The sequence below is a fragment of the Globicephala melas genome, chromosome 12 (assembly GCF_963455315.2).
Source record: "Globicephala melas chromosome 12, mGloMel1.2, whole genome shotgun sequence".
In the NCBI taxonomy this organism is placed as follows: Eukaryota; Metazoa; Chordata; class Mammalia; order Artiodactyla; family Delphinidae; genus Globicephala; species Globicephala melas.
In genome coordinates, this window is record NC_083325.1 from 45,368,864 (window position 1) to 45,396,456 (window position 27,593).

Consider the following 27,593-nt stretch of genomic DNA (forward strand, 5'->3'; position numbering starts at 1 on the left):
AGGGAAGTCCCTGGATCCAGTTTTAATGATTTCTGTAAAACTGTCAGGTTATTCTAACAACATTTATTAGAAAATTCATCTTTTCCCTATTTATTGAGATACTACTATTTTTTAAAACATCTTTATCGGAGTATAATTGCTTTACACTGTTGTGCTAGTTGCTGCTGTATAACAAAGTGAATCCTCTATATGTATACATATATCCCCTCCCTCTTGTGTCTGCCTTCAACCATCCCTACCCCACCCCTCTAGGTGGGCACAAAGCATGAGCTGATCTCCCTGTGCTATGAGGCTGCTTCCCACTAGCTATCTGTTTTACATTTGGTGGTGTATATATGTCCATGCCACTCTCTCACTTGGTATCAGCTTACCCTTCCCTCTCCCCATGTCCTCAAGTCCATTCTCTATGTCTACGTCTTTATCCCTGTCCTGCCTCTAAGGTCTTGAGAACCTTTAGATTCCATATATATGTGTTAGCATACGGTATTTGTTTTACTCTTTCTGACTTACTTCACTCTGTATGACAGACGCTAGGTCCATCCACCTCACTACAAATAACTCAATTTAGTTTCTTTTTATGGCTGAGTAATATTCCATTGTATATATACGTGCCACATCTTCTTTATCCATTCATCTGTTGATGTACACTTAGGTTGCTTCCATGTCCTGGCTATTGTAAACAGAGCTGCAGTGAACATTGTGGTACATGACTCTTTTTGAATTATGGTTGTCTCAGGGCATATGCCCAGTTGTGGAATTAGAGGGTCATATGGTAGTTCTATTTTGAGTTTTTTAAGGAACCTACATACAGTTTTCCATAGTGGGGTATCAGTTTACATTACCATTAACAGTGCAAGAGGGTACCCTTTTCCCTACACCCTCCCCAGCATTTATTGTTTGTAGATTTTTAAATGATGGCCATTCGGACTGGTGTGAGGTGATACCTCATTGTAGTTTTGATTTGCATTTCTCTAATGATTAGTGATGTTGAGCATCCTTTCATGTGTTTGTTAGCAATCTGTATATCTTCTTTGGAGAAATGTCTATTTAGGTCTTCTGCCCATTTCTAGATTGGGTAGTTTGATTTTTGGATATTGAGCTGCATGAGCTGCTTGTGTATTTTAGACATTATTCCTTACTCAGTTGCTTTGTTTGCAAATATTTTCTCCCATTCAGAGGGTTGTCTTTTCATCTTTTTTATGGTTTCCTTTGCTGTACAAAAGCTTTTAAGTTTCCTTAGGTCCCATTTATTTATTTTTGTTTTTATTTCCCTTTTTCTAGGAAGTGGGTAAAAAAGGATCTTGCTGTGATTTATGTCATAGAGTGTTCTGCCTATGTTTTCCTCTAAGAGTTTTATAGTGTCTGGCCTTACATTTAGGTCTGCAATCAGTTTTGAGTTTATTTTTGTGTATGGTGTTAGGGAGTGTTCTAATTTTATTCTTTTTTTTTTTTTTTTTTTGCAGTATGCGGGCCTCTCACCGTTGTGGCCTCTCCCGTCGCGGAGCACAGGCTCTGGATGCGCAGGCCCAGCGGCCACGGCCCACGGGCCCAGCCACTCTGCGGCACGTGGGATCCTCCCGGACCGGGGCACGAACCCGTGTCACCTGCATCGGCAGGCAGACTCCCAACCACTGCGCCACCAGGGAAGCCCTAATTTTATTCTTTTACATGTAGCTGTCCAGTTTTTCCAGCATCACTCATTGAAGAGGCTGTCTTTTCTCCATTGTATATTCTTGCCTGCTTTATCAAAGATAAGGTGACCATATGTGCGTGTGTTATCTCTGGGCTTTCTATCTTGTTCCGTTGATCTATATTTCTGGTTTTTTGCCAGTACCATACTGTTTTGATTACTCTAGCTTTGTAGTATAGTCTGAAGTCAGGGAGCCTGATTCCTCCAGTTCCGTTTTTCTTTCTCAAGATTGCTTTGGCTATTCGGGGTCTTTTGTGTTTCCATACAAATTGTGAAAGTTTTTGTTCGAGTTCTGTGAAAAATGCCATTGGTAGTTTGATAGGGATTACATTGAATCTGTAGATTGCTTTCGGTAGTATAGTCATTTTCACAATGTTGATTCTTCCAATCCAAAAACATGGTATCTCTCTCCATTTGTATCATCTTTAATTTCTTTCATCAGTGTCTTATAGTTTTCTGCATACAGGTCTTTTGTCTCCTTAGGTAGGTTTATTCCTAGGTATTTTATTCTTTTTGTTGCAGTGGTAAATGGGAGTGTTTCCTTAAATTCTCGTTCAGATTTGTCATCATTAGAGTATAAGAATGCATGAGATTTCTATGCATTAATTTTGTATCCTGCTACTTTACCAAATTCATTGATTAGCTGTAGTAGTTTTCTGATAGCATCTTTAGGATTCTCTATGTATAGTATCATGTCATCTGCAAACAGTGACAGCTTTACTTCTCCTTTTCTGATTGGAATTACTTTTATTTCTTTTTCGTCTCTGATTGCTGTGGCTAAAACTTCCAGAACTATGTTGAATAATAATGGTGAGAGTGGACAGCCTTGTGTTGTTCCTGATCTTAGTGGAAATGGTTTCAGTTTTTCACCATTGAGAATGAAGTTGGCTGTGAGTTTGTCATATATGACCTTTATTATGTTGAGGTAAGTTCCCTCTGTGCCTACTTTCTGGAGAGTTTTTATCTTAAATGGGTGTTGAATTTTGTCGAAAGCTTTCTCTGCATCTATTGAGATGATCATATGGTTTTTCTTCCATTTGTTAATATGCTTTATCACATTGATTGATTTGCATATACTGAAAAATCCTTGCATTCCTGGGATAAACCCCACTTGATCATGGTGTATGGTCCTTTTAATGTGCTGTTGGATTCTGTTTGCTAGTATTTCGTTGAGGATTCTTACATGTATGTGCATCAGTGATACTGGCCTGTAGTTTTCTTTCTTTGTGACATCTGTGCATGGTTTTGGTATCAGGGTGATGGTGGCCTCGTAGAATAAGTTTGAGAGTTTCCTCACTCTGCTATATTTTGGAAGAGTTTGAGAAGGATAGGTGTCAGCTCTTCTCTAAATGATTGATAGAATTCGCCTGTGAAGCCATCTGGTCCTGGGCTTTTTTTTGTTGGAAGATTTTTAATCACAGCCTCAATTTCAGTGCTTGTGATTGGTCTGTTTATATTTTCGATTTGTTCCTGGTTCAGTCTCGGAAGGTTGTGCTTTTCTAAGAATTTGTCCATTTCTTCCAGGTTGTCCATTCTATTGGCATTTAGTTGCTTGTAGGAATCTCTCATGATCCTTTGTATTTCTGCAGTGTCAGTTGTTACTTCTCCGTTTTCATTTCTAATTCTATTGATTTGAGTCTTCTCCCTTTTTTTCTTGATGAGTCTGGCTAATGGTTTATCAATTTTGTTTATCTTCTCAAAGAACCACCTTTTAGTTTTATTGATGTTTGCTATTGTTTATTTCTGTTTCATATATTTCTGATCTGATCTTCATGATTTCTTTCCTTCTGCTAACTTCGGGATTTTTTTTGTTCTTCTTCCTCTAATTGCTTTAGATGTAAGGCTAGGTTTTTTATTTGAGATGTTTCTTGTTTCTTGAGGTAGGATTGTATTGCTATAAACGTCCCTCTTAAAGTGCTTTTGCTGCATCCCATATGTTTTGGGTTGTCATGGTTTCATTGTCATTTGTTTCTAGGTATTTTTTGATTTCCTCTTTGATTTCTATGGTAATCTCTTGGTTATTAAGTAGTGTATTGTTTAGCCTCCATGTGTTTGTATTTTTTACAGTTTTTTTCCTGTAATTGATATCTAGTTTCATAGCAGTGTGGTCAGAAAAGATACTTGATATGATTTCAATTTTTTTAATTTACCAAGGCTTGATTTGTGACCCAAGATATGATCTATTTTGGAGAATGTTCCATGAGCACTTGAGAAGAAAGTGTGTTCTGTTGTTTTTGGATGGATTGTTCTATAAATATCAATTATGTCCATCTTGTTTAATGTATCATTTAAAGCTTGTGTTTCCTTATTTATTTTCATTTTGGATGATCTGTCCATTGGTGAAAGTGGGATGTTAAAGTCCCCTACTATGATTGTGTTACTTTCGATTTCCCCTTTTATGGCTGTTAGCATTTGCCTTATGTGTTGAGGTGCTTCTATGTTGGGTGTATAAATATTTACAATTGTTATATTTTCATCTTGGATTGATCCCTTGATCATTATGTAGTGTTCTTCATTGTCTCTTGTAACAGTCTTTATTTTAAAGTCTGTTTTCTCTGATATGAGAATTGCTAGTCCAGCTTTGTTCTGATTTCCATTTGCATGGAATATCTTTTTCCACCTCCTCAGTTTCAGTCTGTATGTGTCCCTAGGTCTGAAGTGGGTCTCTTGTAGACAGCATATATACAGGTCCCGTTTTTGTATCCATTCAGCCAGTCTATGGCTTTTGGTTGGAGCATTTAATCCATTTACATTTAAGGTAATTACCATTTCTTAATTGTTTTGGGTCTGTTATTGTAGGTCTTTTCCTTCTCTTGTGTTTCCTTCCTAGAGAAGTTCCTTTAGCATTTGTTGTAAAGCTGGTTTGGTAGTGCTGAATTCTCTTAGCTTTTGCTTGTCTGTATAGGTTTTAATTTCTCCTTCGAATCTGAATGAGATCCTAGCTTGGTAATCTTGGTTGTAGGTTTTCCCCTTTCATCACTTTAAATATGTCCTGCCACTTCCTTCTGGCTTTCAGAGTTTCTGTTGAAAGATCAGCTGTTAACCTTATGGGGATTCCCTTATATGTTATTTATTGCTTTTCCCTTGCTGCTTTTAATGTTTTTTCTTTGTGTTTAATTTTCTTTTTTTTTTTTTTTTGCGGTATACGGGCCTCTCACTGTTGTGGCCTCTCTCGTTGCGGAGCACAGACTCCAGACGCGCAGGCTCAGCAGCCATGGCTCACGGGCCTCGCCACTCCGTGGCATGTGGGATCTTCCCAGACTGGGGCACGAACCTGTGTCCCCTGCATCGGTAGGTGGGCTCTCAACCACTGCACCACCAGGGAAGCCCCCAGTTTTATTATTGAATAAACATTAGACCAGGATGTGATGTGTATTACAGGTAGTCCACTAAGAGACTGCAAAGACAGGAAGGAATTTCACTCCCTTACGTAGCCAAGTAGATACTACCCACTCCATACATGTTCCAAGATAAACAATAGCTAGTCCTCAAGGAAGAGGACTCGACGGAGCCAGTTGTCACAAGTCGTTCATCTTAACTTTATCTGGTAATTGGGGCCGACCATCAGTGTTAGCTTCTTGGCTTGATCCAGAGGAAAACAAACTTCATGTCTTTATGACAGGAAGTAGCTTTGCAAGTTGGAGAAGGTCCCCCAGTGGGGTTTGGCTCCGACCTTCTCATCTGACCTTCCCACGGAAACTGGGAGGGAGGGGTGCTACCTTCCTAGATACTTACCTTTCAAAGAGATGACTCCCAGGTCCTCTGAGAAAGACATTCCTGGGTCCTAGAGCTGACAAATGTCCTATCTAGTTTTCAAAAGGATTTATATGCATCACAGAAGGAGAAAGTACTTAACAATTATAAGTTTTCTAAAGTGAATGCTCTGAGAAAAATGAGGTAGGAGAAGTCTCTTCTATTATTTTCTACAGGAAGAATTCAGCCTCTTATTAAAAAATTTTTTTTCTTCTTACACTACTACTGACTCCAGTGAAAAATGCCAGCAGGCATTAGCCACAGGAGAACAGACCACACTAACCACAGGACAGCCTCCAAGAGGAGAAGCTGTGCCTTCTAGGCTCTAGCATATCTTGGTCCTCCATCAGGAGGGCATGACTGCCTGTGGACCTGTGAGCTGGACCCAGCCAGTTGGAGGCTCCTCACCCCTTCCTCATTGGACTGTATGTTCTGCCCACCATTTCCATAGCTGAAGTTATTTCAAGCATGCAGCCTTCAGAGAGCAATGTGATGTTGAGACCACCTGGATTATACACGTGACTGAACCCACCTAAGGCCTTTATATATACCTTTAAGATTGCATCTCCTAAAGCAAAGGAAATAAAAGCAAAAATAAATAAATGGGACCTAATTAAACTGAAAAGCTTTCACAAAGCAAACCATTGACAAAATGAAAAGACAACCTACTGAATGGGAGAAAATATTTGCAAATAATATGACTGATAAGGGCTTAATACCCAACATAGATAAACAGCTTATGCAACTCAACATCAAAAAACAAATACCCAATTAAAAAACGGGCAGAAGAACTGAATAGACATTTTTCCAAAAAGGAAATGCAGGTGGCCAATGGGCACATGAAAAGATGCTCAACATCACTAATCATCAGGGAAATGCCAATCAAAACCACAATGAGATATCACCTCACACCTGTCAGAATGGCTATCATCAAAAAGAACATAAATAACAAATGATAGTGAGTATATGGAGAAAAAGGAACTCTAGTACACTGTTGGTGGGAAAGTAAATTGGTGCAGCACTGTGGAAAACAGTATGGAGGTTTCTCAAAACACTGAACATAGAACTACAATATGACCCAGCAATTCCACTCCTGGGTATATATCCGAAAGAAACAAAAGCACCAATTCAAAAAGATAAATGCACCCCAATATTTATAGTAGCATTCTTTACAATAGCCAAGGTACGGAAGCAACCTAAGTGTCCATCAACAGATGAATGGATAGAGAAGATGTGGATATATATATATATACAATGGAATACTAAGCCGTAAAAAATAATAAAATTTTGCTATTTGCAGCAACATGGATGGACTTGGAGGGCATTATGCTAAGTGAAATAAGTTAGCAAAAGACAAATACTATATGATATCACTTACATGTGGAATCTAAAAAATACAACAAACTAGTGAATATAACAAAAAAGAAGCAGACTCACAGATACAGAGAACAAACTAGTGGTTACCAGTGGGGAAAGGGAAGGGGGGACAGGCAAGAGGTAAGGGATTAAGAGGTACAAACTACTAGGTATAAAATAAGCCATAAGTATATATTGTACAACATGGAGAATATAGCCAGTATTTTATAATAACTATAACTGGAGTAGAACCTTTAAAAATTGTGAATCACTATACTGTACACCCGTAACTCATATAATATTGTATATCAACTACATTTCAATTAAAAAAATAGGAGAGAAAAAGATTTTGGCAGGCAGGTACAGAGATCTACTTGTCTTGTGGCACCTTGCTTGTAAGTTCCCTTGCTTATTAAACATGCTACCTACCAATCTGGAGAGGCCTGCCTCTTTCCACGGTCTTTCCTTGCCCTCTGTGTATAGGGACCAGTTCCAGATTTCACCAGGAAGCTCCCATGGTTTTGAATCAATAGCCTGGAGATGAATTAGCCAAGAAACTTGTTTAAACTGCAGATTCCTGAACTCTAAACTCCAGTCCCAACCCCAGAGAGTCTAAATCAGTCTGTTTAAAAAGGACTCAGGAATTTGAATATTTGGCAATCTCAGATCACACTTCAAAAAACCATAGCAAAACAAACAAAAAAATAGCAAAAAAAAAACCATAGAGTGGACTGAGCTCTGGAGTCAGATGGATCTGTCTTTGAATCATTATTAGCTGAACAGTCTCAGGAAAGTTACTTCTCTGAGAATCAGTACTCTTATGTACAAGGACATTTGCTTGTCAGGATGTGAGGATGACAAGAATGCATATAGAATGCCCCAGACAGTGCCTGGAATGTAGCATGTGCTTGATAAATAGTGGCTGCCATTCCAGTTATGATTGTGTAAGCCACTAACCGTAATGTTTAGAAATGGACCTCCAACATAACTTTATGAAAGTTTATGAAAGGCCACATAAACTCTGAGGTCTCTGTATGATTAACTGGTGAATCTGACCTCGTGAATGCATTTGATTGGACTTTTTTTTTTTCCTTTGGCAAGTAACAGAAATGAACTAGTATAAACAAGACAAAAGAAAATGAGCCACATTTATTATAAGGATACTGGCTGTTGTCTGGAATGCATGGATAGGAATTTAGTTGCTGAATACTTGGTAGATCTGGGAAGATGAGAGCCTGTGCTGGAGGTGCCTCCTTGTGTCTCGACTTGCTTTTGAGAAGCTGCTTCATTCTCCCTCCTCTCTGTAGACTGCTTCCTGCTTTGAATGTGAACCTGAGGCTCAGGATGCTGTGGGAGCCAGACGCTCTTGCTGGCAGCCAGGAAGTGACAAGCATGAAGATAAAGCCAAGGAGCGGAGGGCAGAGGAGGGAAAACAGAGAGCAAGCATCCCTGGCAGCCTGGTCCAGCTGCCGAACTGGCCCTGTACTGCCCGCGCTGGACTTCCTGTGATGGGAGGGAAATAAACCCTCTGTTTAAGCCACCAAAAAGCAGGATTTTCTGCTACCTATGGCTGAGCACTCGCCTTACTGGGATGGAGGTTTGGGTACTTAGAGTCTTGTCACAGTTATTCGCAAATGGCCCTGGGACAGTTGTATTTGTTCTCCTCTGGCCACATGTTTCAGGGAAATTGTGCCAGATTCTAACTCGATTTGCTTGTAGTGTTTGACTGGAATCTCCAGGGGGCATGTGCAGTCTGGCCTCTGTTAACTGATTCTTTGTGTGGTATGCAGTCAGCTCCCAGAGGTGGGCCTACTTCTCCTCCCTGTCATGACCAAGAGGCAGCACAGAACTTTCACCAACAGCAGTATGTGTTTCTTAAACTGTGTCCTGTCCAGGGTCTCACTTCCTGGTGGGCTTCCCGAGACATCTGCCAAGTCTGGTTTCACTAAGGACTTAAAACCCTTCAGGGAACCATTTTCACCCTGCCTGGTTAGCTTTTCTGTTTTACGTAGCCTGGGGCACTGGTTGAGCCGAGGTAACCCAAACACTGCAGAGGAGGTGTACTGGGGAGATGACACTGGGTTTAGGTGTCCCACTGTTGTATTTATATCATTTGTTAAACACAAATTATTTCCATCCCACCTTGATGGTGGGTGTCATTTCTTGCATAGACAGTCATGTTCGCCTACTCACTGATGTCCTTGTCACCAATTTCCCCCTTCCCAAGCCATCCTGTTTACTATAACCAGGGTAGCCTTTCTGAAGGATCTGGCAGAGGAGCACTCAAATTCCTGGACATGGATTGGCTCACATTAGTAATAGGTAGGACTATGCCTGCCAATATGCTCCTTGGTCCTGTGTCCTGTCCCAGCTGGTGAGCTGAGCAGGAGGCTGCCTTCCCTGTTTGGGCGTAGCCACCTTACTGTTTCTCTTCCTCTGAAGTCTCTGCAGGGCTGTCAGTGTCACTTGGTCCCTACCTTGCTGGAAGAGACCTGGAAAGGCCAGCCCTGTGTTAAGCCTAAACTGTGTGCTTTAGCCCAGTTTAATAAAAATCTCTGCAGTGGAATGAGGAGCACAAGTCCAGCCCATACTAATCAAATGGGTCATGTTTCCCATTTTCTCTTGTCTCGTGGGAGTTTATCTCCATCAAGAACATCCCATGGAAGAGAATCCAAAACAGGATTCAGGTACCCTGAGTCCTCTAGTCAAGTAACAGTTACTAATACTCCAAAGCCCTTCTAAGCCTTACAGCTTATTATTATAACTAATATTACAAATTATTATTATGCCATCTTATTATTACCTTGATTCTCTCTGTCTAGAGAAGGGGTTACAAATCTAAATTTGTAGCCTTTGGAAGCCAGGCAGGTAACATGAATGAACAAAGCAAACCATCATGTGTCCCCCCCCTATCTCTTGGTTCTTCTGTCTGTGACAGACACATGGGTTCAGAGAAACATTTCTCTCAACTACATGAAAAACAAGGTCAGGTTCAATGACAAATGGCGGCTGAGACTCATCTTGGTCTTGGAAAGACCGTAGGGAATTTCAGGGACTGTGGCAACTGAAAAGTGAGTGCTCTGTGTGGGGAAGCTGACTGCTACTCATATCCAACTGATTTAAGTCCATGTGGGTATACAGGCCTACTGTCACCAGCAGTTCTACATTAAAAAAAAACTCCAGATTTCAGATTTTTGGGGGGAAGGGAGAAATTCCTCAATTTTAAATATTATCTCAATGTTTTAAAAAACAAACAGTGTGTGGGTCAATTAAAAATGTCTGGGAGCCACCATATTTTGCCCTTTGGCTCAGAAGATGAAGCTCGGACCACTTTGCTTGACACATAAACTTCTTCATGAATCTACCTGTGCCACCTCTTGCTTCATTTCCTACCTCTCTCTAGACATTCTGTAGCCGCTCAGTGCTACATTTCGTACTTTCACCTTTTCTGGCCCCATGCTTTTGCATGTGCTGTTTGTTGGACTGTCCTTCCCTGGCTGATTAATTTTGTAAATAGTTCATTCTTACATATCCACATCAAAACCATCTCCTGTTTCAAGTCATTTGTAACCTCCCTGCCACCTCCCAACCAGGCAGAGATACAGTGTCTCTTTTCTCTGGGTTTTCTGAGCAAAGTACACAGTCTTCTTACAGAACTTAACAGAATCTCTTGTAATGATCAGGTGCATGCTCGTCTTCCCTGCTCATCACTGAGGCTGTGCCTATGCGTCCCCAGCACTCAGCACAGTGTTTGGCCCAGGGTCAGTGCTCAGTGACTACTGTGTGAATAGATGAATAAACAAATTCACTATGCACTACACTTATGTTAGAGTTAATTTTCTTGCAAGATGCCTTCACATTTGTTGCAATAAAATATTTGTGCATGTGTGACATTAGTTATCACTTTACGGTGCCCACTTTGAATGGGTAAAACATAACTAACTTGTCTTAGGAGTATTTATATGTTGCTGACCTCTCAAGGTGGTACTGCTCTTTTCCAAAGGAAGACATCTGAAGTGGTATCCTTACTCCGGAGCTAAAACATTAAAATTTAATGGAATAGCTTCATGCTTTGTTAAGAGCTTATCTGATCAAGAAGGGATAAGAAAGGGAGGAGGGATGATATGGGGACTTTTTTTTTTTACACCATTCTTTCTCCAATGCTATGGCAGGATTAACAGGAGAGTTAAAACAAGGATGAATATGTATGCTGTATCCACTGACAAAGCAGTAAAAAGTAGTTAGCTGTGAAATTCCATTCGTATTTGTTTACTATTCTAAGTACACTTCCAATCCCTCCCTCTGGCCACCCATGCCACTTGACATTTTTCTCATCTGACAGCTTGGAGGTAGGAATTTTGTAAATGTCTCTCTTGGGGTTAGTTTTCAAAGAAAAGGAAAGCATGCTAAGTGCAATGGCTAAATTGTAAATTTCATCAAACTTGTAACTTAAATAAGACCCCAATAATAATAGGCTGAAATCTTGTCAGGCTGTGTTGGGTCTGCTTTGTTTTACATGGATTATGACAGTGGAACCACAAAACATAGCCTTTTGAGTGCTTTTACCCATTAGCTTCATCAGGTAATTGCCGTCTTGTAGTCATCAATAACAATGAAGCTTGACACCTTGGGAAGGAGAAGTGAATCTTTCCCCTTACAGATCTGGCAGGAAAGAAAAGTGCCTTGATGAATGTACTGCGGGCATATGAGTGTTCAGAGCCCAGAGAAAGGAAGTAAGATGAGTGCACAATGGAGTAGCTTTGACTTGCTTACATTAAGAACACTCGTTTCATTTCTCCATGGTCCTCTTGACTTGTTCAGCATCCAATAGGATCTCAGTAGGCTCCCTGCTGGTCATCTCTGCATGAGTATTCTTCAGAAAATGCTATTTCTTGAAAATGTAAATTAAAAAAAAAAAAACTGGTGGTAAGAGTGGGAAAACAAATAGCAAGAGATGGCTTCCTAACTCCAGTTTGTTTAAACAGAGGGAAAAAACACAAAGCAATGAGAAGGTACAGAAGAAAAAAAATCCCATATATCTGAAACCAAGAATTTTTCCCCCAAATCATTTATTGTGAAAAATTTTGTGTTCTTGGTTGACCCTCATCTTGGAAAGGTCACAATTTTCTTGGGTTAGAAATATTTATTAGTATCTCTGGAATGAACAGTATGGAAATCTTTTGCTCTAAGAAAAGTTTCTGGTCAGTAAAAAGAGTCAAATGTATATCTAGATTAACTTTACATCAAAAATGTTGACTTTGGGAGATTAAATTGCCAGATACATTTTCTCTTGTGTGAGATAAATTGTTGGGAGCTTTCTTGGTATTATTAAAATGTACATTTTTACTGTCGGTTCAGAATTTACTGAAGGAAACATAAGAATTTGAGTTACCTCTTAAAATTAGTTTAGGCTGGTTTGGAAGGGACACATTTTGGAGAAAGGAGGTCATACTTAAAGCCATTTTAGTAGTTCTTATCTTTAGCTACACATATTATTCTTCAAGGCTGTGAAGGGTTATGGACAGTGGATGCATATGAGAATTCCCTGGGGAACTTTAAACTGTACTAATGCCCAGCCTTCCCCCAGATATTCAAATTTAATTGATCGTGATGGAGAAAATGGAAGGGGCATTCGAGCGTGTGTGTGTGTGTGTGTGTGTGTGTGTGTGTGTATCTGCATGTTTAACATTCCCCCAAGTGATTCTAATGTGTTCAGAGTTGAGAACCACTGGAATCATGAAGATGGGATGATCTGCTGTTATGGATTAAACTATGTTCCCTCAAAAGATTTGTGGAAGTCCTAATTCCTGGTATTTGTGAATATGATCTTGTTTGGAAATAGGGTCTTTACAGATGTAGTTTATATATATACGTATATATTTTATATATATATTTCATTGAAGTAGATTTACAATGTATTAATTTCTGCTATACAGCAAAGTGATTCAGTTTTATGTATACATATATATATTCTTTTCCATTATGGTTTATTAAATATTAAATATAGTTTCCTGTGCTATACAGTAGGACCTTGTTGTTTATCCATTCAATATATGATAGTTGCATCTGCTACTCCCAAACTTCCAATCCATCCTTCCCCCATTCCCCCTCCCTCTTGGAAACCACAAGTCTGTTCTCTATATCTACGAGTCTGTTTCTGTTTCATAGATAAATTCATTTGTGTCATATTTTAGATTCGACACATAAGTGATATCATATAGTATTTGTCTTTTTCTGACTTGCTTCACTTATTATAATAATCTCTAGGTCCATCCATATTGCTGCAAATGGCCTTATTTCATTGTTTTTTATGGCTGAGTACTATTCTATTGTATATATATACCACATCTTTTCTTTTTCTTTTTAACATCTTTATTGGAATATAATTGCTTTACACTGTTGTGTTAGTTTCTGTTGTATAACAAAGTGAATCAGCTATACATATACATATGTTCCCATACCCCCTCCCTCTTGCCTCTCCCTCCCACCCCTCTAGGTGGACACAAAGCACCAAGCTGATCTCCCTGTACTAAGTGGCTGCTTCCCCCTAGCTATCTATTTTACATGTGGTAGTGTATATATGTCCATGCCACTCTCTCACTTTGTCCCAGCTTACCCTTCCCCCTCCCCGTATCCTCAAGTCCATTCTCTATGTCTGCGTCTTTATTCCTGTCCTGCCCCTAGGTTCCTTAGAACCATTTTTTTTTTTTTTTTTTTAGATTCCACATATATATGTGTTAGCATACGGTATTTGTTTTTCTCTTTCTGACTTCACTCTGTATGACAGACTCTTGGTCCATCCACCTCACTACAAATAACTCAATTTCATTTCTTTTTATGGCTGAGTAATATTCCATTGTATATATGTGCCACATCTTCTTTATCATTTCATCTGTTGATGGACACTTACGTTGCTTCCATGTCCTGGCTATTGTAAACAGTGCTGCAATGAACATTGTGGTACATGACTCTTTGAATTATGGTTTTCTCAGGGTATATGCTCAGTAGTGGGATTGCTGAGTTGTATGGTAGTTCTATTTTTAGTTTTTTAAGGAACCTCCATACTGTTCTGCGTAGTGGCTGTATCAATTTACATTCCCATGACCACATCTTTATCCATTCTTCAGATGTAATTATTAAGTTAAAATGAGGTCAGACTGGATTAGGGTTGGCCCTAAATCCAATATGACTGATTTCCTTATTAGAAGAGGAGAGCCACAAGGAGACATGGACACACAGGAAAGATGATCATGTGAAGACAGAGGCACAAACTGGAGTTATGCTGCCATAAACCAAGGAATACCAAGGATTTCCGGCCAACACCAGAAGCTAGAAGACACAAGAAAGGATTATTCCTTGTAGCCTTTGGAGGGAAGATTTCAAACTTCTGGCCTCCTCCACAACTGTGAGACAATACATTCCTGTCGTTTTAAGACACCTAGTTTGTGGTAATTTGTTATGGTAGCCCTAGGAAACCGGTATATCTGTTGCTCTCCATCATTTAGAAGTATGGCATGAACTTGTAGGAAAGATACTGAAAGGAGATTCATTTTAATAAGATTTGTTAGATCCTCAAAGAGATTCCAGAAAGAGATTTTGGGCTGTTGGCTATTAAAATAATGTGACCAACCATATCAGTTTTCCCAGGACTAAGGGAGTTTTGGGTACGTGGAACTTTCAGTGAGTGTGAAATTTAGGAAAGTCCCAGGAAATCCAGGACAAATTGTTCACCCCAGGATGGAGGCTTGTCAAAGCAGATTGTCAGAGAGTCCTGAATGACAGTAGCTAAATCAATGTGGTTCTCTAAATTTGGAAAGAACTTAAGTAAAAGTGTGTTAAAACGAATGGTTCTGAACTACTCTTGGCTTTGGCTTTTCATTGGATTTGTGTGTTGAAAGCCAAAATTTGTGTGTTGTTTTTAGACTTCTGAAACAGGAAGATTAGCAAATAATCAAATCTCTTTTACCCAATGAACCTGTTGTTTCCTGTCTATCATGGAAATCAGGAATCAGATATGGTTTCAGGGGAAGCCTGATGATCTGAGTCTGGCCAGATGAACTCCTTTCAAGAAACACAAGGTCATCTCAGAGGAAGCAGGATTTGTATTCCATGACTGAGAAGTGATGGAAGCCAGGACCCAAGGTGACTGAGAGTACCTACCACTCAGGGAATCCTGGAGATGAGCCACTTCTTGTCAAGTCTCATCAGAGAGCCATTCTGATGCATTTTACTGCCTGATGACAAAACTGTTATGTCACAGGAGCCAAACCACCTGGTTGAGTTCTAAGATCCACTCTCCTCATATTGAATTTGGTTATGGGATGAGTCGTGTTACACTTGTGCTTCCTTGTGTCTGTCAGTCATGACAATACTCGTAAGAATGTGCTAGGTTGGAACTATGATTCTTGAAAGAGAACAAATGACTGTGGTGTCTGTGGAAGAAAGGCTTCATCTTTGAAATAATAGGTCATTCATTCTCTCTGATGGAAAGTGCAAACTTTTCTTTAATTAGCAAGTATTTTCTAAAAGCAAGTACCCCACGCATTTAGGAAGAAATTCTAATTAAATATCTGGTCCAATTGGATTGTTGCCAAGAGGCAAAAGGTTTGCTTTCAAGGACACTGAAATTTCAAGTGCTGCCTTGGGGGAAATAGTGATATCACGCTGCATATGCAGGAGTAACTGTGGGGGCCCGAATAGGACAAAATCCATCCTGTTTTTAACGTTCCATATTCCATATTTTTGTTGTTCAACATGGACACTCACTGGAGAATGACATTTTGAAGAGCTATCACAGAGCATTTCATAGGCTCTTTGTAGAGACTAATATTTTTGGTTAAAAGTACTAAATTTGGTTAGGAGTGGGCGGAGGCATTCTTGGGGACCAATATTTGTCTTTATTCTTTGTGTGACTTTTCTATTCCTAGTCGTCTTCTCCTTCTCAGATAAAATCAGAATAAAAGGATTGACTCAGCCCGTTTATTTTCAGGATATTCTGAAAATTGACTAATAACTATAAAGCACTTTTCAATTTAAAAACAAAAAACATTATTAATAAAGAATAGTATTATTAGCTGGCAGCATGTAACCTTAAGGCTCCCAGCCACCGTGGTAGAAGCTGCACTGATATTTACAATCCTGCCAGTTGTTCTCTTTTCTGTAACGTGTATTCCAGATTATGAATCTCTTCCTCACATAACAGAGGCATCTTTATCTTGGTCCTTTTTGGCCACAGTGGTTTTGGCCACAGTGGTAAATGGGGATGTACTGACTGTCAGCCTGACACCTTCATTAACATTCTGCTGACCTCTGCTTCTAAGAAAGAATACCTGGTGCTATGTCAAAAGGCTACAGAATGTTTTTCAAAGCCGTTCCTTTTTCTGGGCAAGGGATGGTGGTAGAGACAATATTTATACCTTTGATTTTATGATTTCCACGTCATAACCAAAGCTGCCAAAGTGACTGAGTTTTAGATTCCACTTGAACTTGGCTTTGTGCAATGCAAGAAAACCTCTCTATTTAAAAACCACTGCCACAAAGTAATAGATAAGTCTCAGGCAGATAATCCTCCCCTAGCACACAACTTAATAAATAAACCATGCAACCCTCTGCATACCACACTGATTTTCCTAAGAAATCTGTTCTATTCAGTCTTTTAATTTCCCCAGTGTTCACAGTCATGCTGGCATTTTCAGCAGATAAGCCCACACACTTTTTCCTTAGGGGAAAAAAAAAAAAGTTTTGACTAAAACAAAATGTGTTCTGTGCTAAATCATTATTTTCAAGCAGTGCCTTTTGTTTTCTTGTTTTTCATATTATCAAAGGGATGAATCTTAATCCTGTGAAGAGCATGGCTGCTGATCATGCCAAAACTGGATCTGCCTTAATGTGAACAACTGCTTTCTACCCCTAACGCTGATGTCAGGCATTGAACACTGCCCAAGAGGATTTGGGAAACCCTAAGTCTCCAAAGCAGAAATAAAGGGAAAGTCTTGTCCAAGATTACTTTAGTAACATGCAGTTACTTGTAATATTAATTTGCATAATGCCCTCCCTTTTAGCAGCGACTTCACTGCTAAAACCAAGTGGTATTATGAAAAAAAAAAAAAGTTTCCAGTTGCCTGAGCTCAGAGGCTAACACAGGAATGATGCCCTTGTAACAAAAAGCATAACATCCCTTGTTGGCAGAGCCTCTGAAGGCCTGGTCTGGGTACAATTCTTTTGCACATTCTTTTTACTTTCAGTGGTTGGGATTGAGTTCTTAAAACTGGTCTTGCCAATGACAACCAAAGTTACTTGCCAGAGCAGAAAGCAAAAAGAAACAAAAAATCTTAAATTATGCATTATCTTTAGAATGGGCCTGAGGTTGGGGTCTGGCCTCTGGGCATCAGCGGAAGAAATTAGAGGAGGTGGAAATTTTCATATGAAAAAAAAAGGCTCAGCAATTTCTTTTAATGTTAAAACCTATAGCTATCCTGCGACTCAGCAAGTCTGCTTCTAGATATTTACTTAGGAGAAATAAAGCATATGTTTACCAAAACACTTGTACAAATATGTCCAGAGCAGCTTATTTATCACGGCCTCAAACTGTAAACGACCCAAATGTCCGTTACCAAGAGGGTGAAAAAACAAACTGTGATATACTCACATAATAACCAATAAAATACAGACATGGATGAACCTTGAAAACATTGAGTGAAAGAAGCCAGATACGAAATAGTACATACTGTCTGATTCCACTTACATGAAGCTCTAGAACAAGCAAGACTAATCTATGGTAATAGAAATTAGAACCAGGGTTGCCTCCGGGTGTTTGTGGTGGGATTCACTGGAGAGGGCATGAGGGACCTTTTTGTGGTGATGGAAATATTTTATATCTTAACCAGCATTATGGTTACATGGATATATACATGTATCAAAACTCATCAAGTATACTCTTAAAAATCTGTGTTTTGTTATATATAAAAATCACCTCAGAGCTGTGACAGGGCGAGTGTCATGGACATACACACACTAACAAACGTAAGGTAGATAGCTAGTGGGAAGCAGCCGCATGGCACAGGGATATCAGCTCGGTGCTTTGTGACCGCCTGGAGGGGTGGGATAGGGAGGGTGGGAGGGAGGGAGATGCAAGAGGGAAGAGATATGGGAACATATGTACATGTATAACTGATTCACTTTGTTATAAAGCAGAAACTAACACACCATTGTAAAGCAATTTTACCCCAATAAAGATGTTAAAAAAGAAATCATCTCAGTTTGAAAAGAGGAAAAGAAAACAAAGAAAAAAATAGTTCAGATTTTCTCTCGTTCAAGTTCCTAATTGATTAATATGGCAGCAGTCAGCTCATTAGTGGATCATTGCAGCGTGGAAAAAAATTTTTCTCAACCTAATGGTTTGTTTAACTGCGCTCACCAGGAACTCTTAATCCATCAAAAGGATTTTAAAGACCCTAATAATTAGTTTTAGCACTGTGAGAGGACACACAGACACAGTACATCTTCTTGCCAGGATTGACAGATGCTATTTTGATAAGCACAGGAACCATCAGTTCAAGTTATCAGTCATTAGACCAAGAGTTTAGATGAGTAGAATCTTTTTATTTGTTGAGAGTTGATAGGCTGACAGTTTTACACACATGTTTTCTTTCACTCTTTACTTGCCACTACTCCTGTATCTAAAATTATGGAAGGGTTAGATGTGTCCCCACTATCCTGGGCATTTTGCTTCTGAAAGTCATGCCTGAAAATTCAATTGCAGGTGCTTTGGCTGGTAGGAATTACACAGGCATTTGGTCCCACCTTGAACAGGTGTCCTCTTAGAGTCATGGGAATTAAGTAAATTAGGAATTTACTTAACCAGAGATGCAAGCAAGTTCCAGTTGCATTAAATTCCAGATTTGTGAATCTAGGAGTCTCAGGAAACTAAGAGAACACTTGAAGATTCATATATGTTCTATGAGCATCAGCTCTAACAAATACAAGCACCTTCTCTTTAGTACTTAACAGTGTTCAAATTCCCTATTTAATATTTGGCCACAGTTGTCACTGAAATAAAGTTATATATTTCGGGACTCTATTGGATGCTGGAAGATTTTCTAGGTTATTTTCTTTCTTGTTTATTTCATAAAAGCACTCATTAATCTGTTCAGGAGTTTCATTTGGAATTGCAGGCATGAGTTGAAAGCCAGATGTAAACTAAATTACAACATGCATAAGGGACCCCTTACAGATGGAAAGTGCATATTTCCGCTGACCTACTCCTCAGGTAACAATTGGGGGGGAGTAAAATATTTATTGTAGACTATGTAATTGCCATTTTATTATTATTTTTTTAACGCTTCAAAATTGTAATCAAACAGCATTGATGGGAGTGAGTAGCAGAGAAAGAGGAAGGGGAAGGAAAATTTGATCCAGAAACCAGTTCATTGAGAAACATGTAGGAAGCTTGTGGGAACTCAGATGAGCTCTCCTTGCTGGGGTAGGTGGGTAGGGCAGGGAGGAGAGAAGTGAAGACACAGGAGTCTACGCTAATTGGAACACACACAAGAGCAGTTGATGGGATAAGCAGAGGCCAGTCTGCAGCCTCAGAAACACCAGCAGTGCCCTAATAATTATAAAATGGAAACATTGTGATGATTGGTTGTACAACCAACTTACAATTTCAGGTCATTCAATATTTTTAGCAGTAATTCTAGGAGACTAAAAGAATTGGGATTGATGTATATACACTAACTAATACGTATAAAATAGATAACTAATGAGACCTGATGTATAGCACCGGGAACTCCACTTCTCTATACAGTAGAAACTAACACAACATTGTAAAAAAACTACACCACAATTAAAAAAAAAAGCTATATTTTAAAACATTTGAATAAGTAACTCCTAAAGCTTAAAACATGGCGTCTTATATAATAATTCACAATAGAATTAAAAGGGAGTTTATGACTTTCCTGATTGGAACTGGCCTGCATTTGGTTACATACTGACACTTGTTTTTATTACAAGGCCAGGTTAGAAATAATAAAATACCTGTTAGGAATTTTAACATTATGAAAACAAGGCAATAAAACAATTTAGTGAATTTGACAGATTTAAAAATGCATAGTTTATTTTGTTAAGATGCAGGTTATCCAAGAGTAACAGCATTCAACACTACAACAAGTAAGTGAGTGGGGAATGAGTTGGTATGTGTGTGTATGTGCTGAACATTTTTTTAAGCAAAATATTTAGTATAGCAGAAATGATTTACCAAACATTTGAAAAACAGATAGTTCCTACCTTATTAAAAAAGTTTCTTTAAAAATAAATAAAAAGGGCTTCCCTGGTGGCACAGTGGTTAAGAATCTGCCTGCCAATGCAGGGGACACGGGTTCAAGCCCTAGTCTGGGACGATCCCACGTGCCATGGAGCAACTAAGCCCGTGCACCACAACTACTGAGCCTGCGCTCTAGAGCCCGCAAGCCACAATTACTGAGCCCAAGTGCCACATCTACTGAAGCCCGTGCACCTAGAGCCCATGCTCCACAACAAGAGAAGCCACCGCAATGAGAAGCCTGCACACTGCAACGAAGGGTAGCCCACGCTCGCCACTAGAGAAAGCCTGCGTGCAGCAACGAAGACCCAACACAGCCAAAAATAAAAACAAATAAATTAATTTATATATAGGAAAATGCACTAATGTGAAGTATATAGTTTGATGGATGTTTTGCATAAATAAATAATTATATATATTCATCACCCCAAAAAATTCCTTCTTTTTTTTTATAGTCCAAACCTCTTTACAGTCAAAAGTTACTCCCATTCTGATTTCTATCACCATAGATTAATTTCGCCTTTACTTGAACTTCTTAAGGATGGAATCACTCAGTTTGTGCTGCTCTGAGTCTGATTTCTTTTGCTCAATATAATGCTTTCAGAATTCATCCATATTGTTGCATCAGTGATTTTTTTCTTTTTTACTGCTATGTGTTATTTTGTTCTGCTGAAATTTGTTTATCCATTCTCTAGTTGAAAATTTGGGTGGTTTTTGCTTTGGAACTATGGGGAATGGAGCCGTTATAAACACAGTGGTTGTGAATCTTTTGGGGACATATGCACTCGTTTCCAAGTCCCACCCTAGGGATGGTGATTCAGTAGTTCTTTAGCCTCTCTTTCAAGCCTCCCCCACTCCCCATGCCCCCTCTCCCTTGCGATTCTGGTTATTGGTCAGGTTTGGGAAGTTTCACCCAAGATGGCAGGTGCCAAACATGAATATAATTCAGGGAATCAAATTACGATCTTGAAAATCAAAAGTCCACTTAAAATTTGATTGTGCAAGCTGAGAGGCTTTATTTTATTTTAATGACAAGCCTTGGACAGCTCTTTGGCCAGTTGTTCTGAGGTGGAATTCAATTTGCCCTTTGCCCTGTATTATAGAGCACTAATCTAGGTTCTGCGGGCCCAGTCTGCTATAAGGAGGAAGGGGGACTTGTTTTGCTTCCTGCTAGGAATGGGAATGCCTTGAGTGTTTGTCTTCTTTCCCATGCAAAACTCAGATGACCCTTCTAGCTTTGGTAAATAGTCACTGACACTCCTGACTGAGGGAGCTACAGACTCAAGCAGTTTCTATACCTCTTGAAGCTGCTAAGAACACTGTGTCATATTTGTTTTCTTAAGAAGTGGCCTCCCAAGATGTGAATCCTCAAGGCCCCTGTTTCCCCTGTCTTGTGGGTAAAACTAGGTTTTATCTTTTTTTTCTAATGCTGTGGCTCTATCATCACCAAGGCTCCTTCCAGGCCTGGGCCAGCCAGTGCTCAAAAAAAGTTCTGGGCAGCCCGATTCTGCTGCCCCCAGATCAAGCCCCGTTCCAAGGAGGAACACAGCCAGCCCTACACCTAGAGATACTTTCCAGTTGCTCTCACCTTTGGTAAAACCTCAGCTCCTTAAATAGCTTCTCTTTTGTTTTCCCTGATCAAAGAACTACTTTGTGTACCTCAGACTATATTTCATTGTCACCTGCATTTTCTTGGGTTGTGGAAAACAATTCTGCTTCAATTAAGGAAATAAATAGAGATTTCTAGGTTTTTCTAATTTTCTTTTATCTACTCAGTGTTCTGAGAGATAACAAGTTCTTTCATTTTGAAGAAACACTAAAGTTTCTCTGAAATTCTTTATCCTTCCAAGTATGATTTTCAGATAAATTGATGTATTCAATTTTCTCCTGTCCAGATGCTCACATTCAAAACTGCAATGCCATTCCTCTTGGAGATAAAACAGAAGGTTTTCATAAGGGAAGTGGTTCCACTTTTATGAAGTGGTCCTTTTCAATCAATTGAATCAGTAGCCACAGCTTGAGACCCGACCTAGGTAAAATTGTAAAGTGGCTGGTGTCCACTACTTTTTGATTCAATGTGTATTTTTCCTCCTTGAAAAGCTAACTCATGCCCACAAAATGATCTGATACTTATTAAGATGCAAATGTCTGTGCATCTTAACATAACAGTCTTCATGGGGCAATTTACATTTTAACATCCATCATACCAGAAGATCAGTAGTAGAATGTTGGTTATCAGCCAGCATGAGTGTTCCTAGGGCAACAGGAGCTCTAGTCCCTAAAATGCATAACTGTTGGAACTATGAGGCTTTCTGAGGTCTACCTGCTTAGTTAGGATTCCGTAAGACATTCCAGGTGTTTTGGATTTTGAAGACTGAGGCATATATTCTATGATCACCCTTTGTAGACAGAATCTATTTCGAGAGTTGGTTTGTTTTCCTTGATGTTCATTGTTCGTCTCTTGCAGATAACTGCCATATGCAATATTTTTACAGGCATGGAAGAAAACGCAGTCCTAAATCTCTAATGGATCCCAGTACAGATACATTGGAAATAAGAATGAGGCTCTTGCCAGACTTGGGCTTCAGTCCTCGCTCCTTAGTTGAGGAGTTGACAGTTGTAATGGATGGTAAGAGACAAGGTGATATTCAAGGAGCCAATTCTGGTTTCATTTTGTGCTTCATTGCTCATCTTGATTCTGTGCTGCCAGAAGTGAGGTGCCTCAATATCCCTCCCACATGAGGATTACATTCTGTTTGCCATTTCTATAGAACCCATCCTTTTAAGAAGATTTACACCCCTCATTTCACATGTCAGGCCATGCTACAGAAAAGTCATTAGTGTTCCTAATTTGTGGATGGGGAATCTGAGATATTCTATTTTGGGGTCTAGTATGTTTCCCTTAACTATGTGTTTCTTTTCAAATTAGGGTACATGTACATTTTTAAAAATTATTACCATTAGTGGTTAACGTTGTATAGTACTTTAAACTTTCCAAATCATTTCTATATTGATTGTCTGTTGATCCCTCCAGATGGAAGAAATGAGTTTGCACAAGGATCATAATGTTAGAAGATGCTATCTGGCTGTTAAATAAAATAAAACAAGGAAAGGAGAGAAAGAGAGGCTGATTGTTTCCAGAGGTAGTTAAGTAGAGCAAAGTGAAGAGTGGGCTAGGGCTGAATATTAACCACAAGAGCTATTATAGATTGAGTGGTTTCTGTGTGCTGGGCACAGTGTGAAGCCCCACGTAGACTTTTTCCATTCATCTTAACAACAATCCTGTGTTGAAAATCCTATCATCCCTGTTGTATAGAGGAGGAATTTAGGCTTAGAGAAGTTAGAGAAGTCGCTCAAGGTTACACAGTTAATAAATGCTGGAGCCAGGATTGAAAGCCCAAGTTCTTAACCATCATGCTCTACTGCTTATATTATTTGAGTCCTGTAACAAACTCTATTTGGTCTTGCTCTTTGTTTACCAAGCACAGACTAGGCTAGCTGAGACGTATTTGTCATTACAAATTAATAAATTCCTTTTCTGATTTAATTTTAAAAAATGATAGCTGAACTTTACTGAGTGCTTAGTACGTGCCAAGCTTTGTTTTGAGCCCTTTGCATGTATTGACTCATTTAGTCATCATGACCATCTTTGAGGATGTTACTATTACTATCTCCATTTTACACACAAGGAAATATAGCCCAGAGAGGTTCAGTACTTGGCCCAAGGTAGCACAGCCAGCAGGTAGGGGAGCTGGAGTTTGAATCTAGGTAGACTGGCCTCAGTGTCTCAGCTCACAACCACTCTCCTATACTGGCTATAAGCGAGTGGGTGTTACGAACCTGGGTTATGCAAGTCCTTTTTAGAGAACAGTCTACTCATGGTGTGATGGCACATTTGGTGTCTGAGCCTGCAAGTCCAGTATTCAAACCCTGGGCCTGGAAATATTCATTAAACTAAAGAATGTCACCCTGTGAGGCTTCTAAGGAGACAGCCTGCTGGTTTCCCTGGAGATAACCCTGAACCCACAGTTGGCCATCTTTTAAAACACTACACACATGCTCTATGGGAGATAATGAATGAAAATTATGTACTGCAGATGTGGTGCTGTAGGGCCCCAGAAGGAAGTCAGCAGCAGGAGAGGTAGAGACAGCTTCACTTGGCTGGAGGTGTCTGAGTGGAAAGGGAAGGAATGAGGCATGAGGAGAGGATGAAGCAAAGGTGAATGGGGATGGGGGAGATGGATGTGAGAGAAGGGTCACCTCTCTTAAGAGCAGGGAGAACAGGTGAGCAGGTAAGGAGAGGCTGGATCATGGAGAGAGCTGAGAGTTCACAAGTGATGTTGGAGATCACAAGGTGCTAATGTCAAGATGAAAGGGGCGTTCAAGGGAGATGCTCTGGTGGGAAGGTCTGGAGGTGTGTTTTGGGAGAGCAAGTCATTTGCTTGAAGAGATGTTCAATGTAAGATGTAAGTTTAGAAACATGAGAATAGGAATGCAGGTTGAAATGCTGGAACTGTCTTTATTTCATTTTATTTTCTGTTTGTCACATGGTTATGAATTTTCTGAGGTTAAACCAGTGTGGGAGAGGAAGGTCTGAAATAGAAACAGAGGTATCCTGAATGCCAAAGTAGGAAGAGCCACTTTCCCTACCTCCCTTTGGAAGGATTTCATTGGGTCTGTGTGCCCAGTGGGTACATCAAGCCTTGCTTTTATATGACAAACAAATGTTTGTACAGTAATTTAGTGTACCCTAATTTAGTTCTAATGGGCCACCAGCCCTTGACTTCTAGCTCTTCTTTATCACTCCCAGGGTTGCACTGAGAACTGCTCATAATGGATGGGGCATTCTCTGCCTCAGGGCTTCTGAAGGGAGACCCATGGGAAGGATCTGCTCAGTGACAGTTTGAACTTGTGCTGTGGAGGAGGGGACAATGTCATTTTGTTTTTGAAATGGGTCCCAGGAACATAGTGCGCTTAACTCTCCTCTCAGTATCTGTTGCTGGCTGGCTGGGATGTGGAGTCTGCTCCTCTCTCCCACTCCTTCGTGTTCCTTCGGGCTTGTAGTCAGAGAATCAGGATCTTTCTGGAGAGACTATGCAGACCTGTTAGAACAGCCTTCTCCTGGTTTCACGCTGTCCTTTCACCTCTCTGACTGCCCCTTTGCAGTAGTTTTTTCCTGGCACCTCTATGTGTACGCATTCTAAATGCTGGCATTTATCTATCCAGGGTTCTAGCCTCAGCCATCTCCTCCCCCCTTCCCACTCACACTCTCAGTGTGAACGCCTTTAGAACCATCCTTCACCCATGTGTCCATGGCTTTCATGGTTGTATCTCCCTCTTGTCCAGAATGCTCTTTTAAAGCATGGTGGAATAGGACTGGGGATCAGGAAAGCTGTTCCCAAGTCATCACAGGACAAGTCACCTTTGTTATTTTCAGGGCCAAAGACTGAAGCCCCAACTTTGCCTGAGCACTACAAAATAAATGGCCATGATTATTGGTGGTGGTAGTGGGTGGGGGTGGAATATGAGAAAATAGAGATAAATCAGTGTGAATCCATTTCCAACACTGGAAAGACAACAGCCAATGCCTGCCCTGCTCTTTGCAAAGGAGGCACATTGTGCTCAAATGGAACATATCTGAGTGTTCTTATCAGTACGTCCTTTGATAGAAATTAGATCAGTGGGCGATCTCACTGACTCTACCCTCTCCTGTAAAAGGGTCACTGTGACACAGACCAACCAATCAACAAAATGTTAGCTCTACAAATTCTTCAGTAAACATTTAATCTTCTTTCCTACAGCATTTGTAAACATCATTTATGAACTATAACATATATACACACATATATACACATATATACACATGTATACACACATAGATATATATAATATAAGCTTGATGAATTTTTACCAAATAAACATACCAATATTACTATCACTCAGGTTAAAAACTACATTATTACAACCCTATAAACTTCCCCCTTGCTCTCTCCCAGTCGTTACCCTTTCCCAAAAGGTAACCTATTCTGTCTTTATATAAGATTTATGTTAGTGGATTCATAGAGCTTTTAATCTTTTGTGCCTGGATTCTGTCTTTCAACATTATGCTTTTAAGATTTTTATGTGTTGTTTTGAATAGCTGTAGTTAATTCATTTTTAGTCTGAATATAACACAATTTATTTATCCTGTTTGCTGTTGAGGGACATATGTACTGTTTTCAGTTTCTGGCTATTTCACATAATGTGCCATGAGCATCTGTGCAAGTGTCTGGTGCTCACAAGCACGTATTTCTGTGAGCTGTATAACTTGAAGTGAAAATGCTGGGTCAAAGGATGTGCATAACTTCAGACTGAGTGGATAATGACAAAATTTCCCAAAGTGGTTGCACAGTTTGCATCCATACCAGCAATGCTGGAGAGTTTTCATTATTCTATATCTCCACAAATACGTGCTATTCTCTGTTTTGGAACAGCAGCAACTAATAGCCAATATAATGGTGTGTAATGATATACCACTGTGATTTTAAAGTGAATTTTCCTAATCACTAATGATGTTGAATGTATTTATCGTGGTCTGAGTGCGGGTTGGAAGAAGAATTTCCAGACACGAAGTATTTTAGAAAAGAGTGAGTTTCTTGAGAACAAAGAACAGAGTTAGTGAGGGGTGCTGCAAATACAGCGGGCCGACTTCCCGATCCTCTTTGTGAGCTAGTAGCCAACTTTTATAGCCTTAGGACAAAGAGAATTCCTGCTGGCAAGATGGCATTAGGTCATTCTTGTCAGGATGCTATGAGGTTACTACATGGTGATTATTTTGCTTAATACGGAGTCGGGGGGCTGTCTGGTTTAGATTAGGAGAGCCCATGGCAACAGTTGCAGTGGGGGCTTGGTTAATTCTGGAATTTTTGTCCTGTGTCCTTGATACAGTGTGTCCTTGATACAGTGTGTCCTCAACAGTATTTCGTAAGTTTATCAGTTATTTGGATGTCCTCTTTTATGCCTTTTGTCAATTATTTAAAACTGGTTGCTGAATGTAAAATGGATGGCTAGTGGGAAGCTATAGCACAGGGAGATCAGCTTGATGCTTTGTGATGACATAGAGGGGTGGGATAGGGAGGGTGGGAGGGAGACGCAAGAGGGAGGGGATATAGGGATATATGTATACGTATAGCTGATTCAATTTGTTGTACAGCAGAAACTAACACAACATTGTAAAGCAATTATACTCCAATAAAGATATAAAAAAATACAACTGGTTGCTGTTTTTTCCTATTGATTTACAGTGGTGCTTTATATATTTGAAATATAAGTCCTTTGTCTAATATATGGCTTGCAAACATCTTCTACTTTTCACTCCTAAAGTTGGCTTCTGATAAACAGAATAATGTAGTCTTTATGATCTTTCCCTCTAGGCTTATTGCTCTTTAGGCTCTGTTTAAGAAAGGTTATAGGGCTTCCCTGGTGGCGCAGTGGTTG